Genomic DNA, 414 nt, shown 5'->3' on the forward strand with positions numbered 1-414 from the left:
GCTTGGGTGGAATACTCATTAGATGTCTGTTAAGTCCATTTGATATGTGGTATTGTTTAATTCAGATGTCTCTCTGTTAACTTTCTGCCCTGTTGACCTATCTAATGGAGACAGTGGGGTACTGAAGTCCCCTACTATTAATGAGTTGGGATTAATCTGGGTCTTAAAGTCCTGTAGTATTGTTTTTATGAAGTTGGGTGCACCAGAGTTTGGTGAATATATGGTCATGATTGTAATATCTTCTGGGTTTGTTTTTCCTTTGATCAGAATGAAGTGGCCCTCTTTATCTCTTCTGATTTATTTTAGTTTAAAGTCTATTTTGTCAGATATTAGAATTGCTACACCTTCTTTTTTCTTAGTACCATTTGCTTGGTATTTTTTTTTCCATCCTTTCACTTTGAGATAGGTCTGTCC

This window comes from Nannospalax galili, unplaced genomic scaffold (genome assembly GCF_000622305.1).
Source record: "Nannospalax galili isolate Female #2095 unplaced genomic scaffold, S.galili_v1.0 scaffold1053, whole genome shotgun sequence".
NCBI classification, from domain to species: domain Eukaryota; kingdom Metazoa; phylum Chordata; class Mammalia; order Rodentia; family Spalacidae; genus Nannospalax; species Nannospalax galili.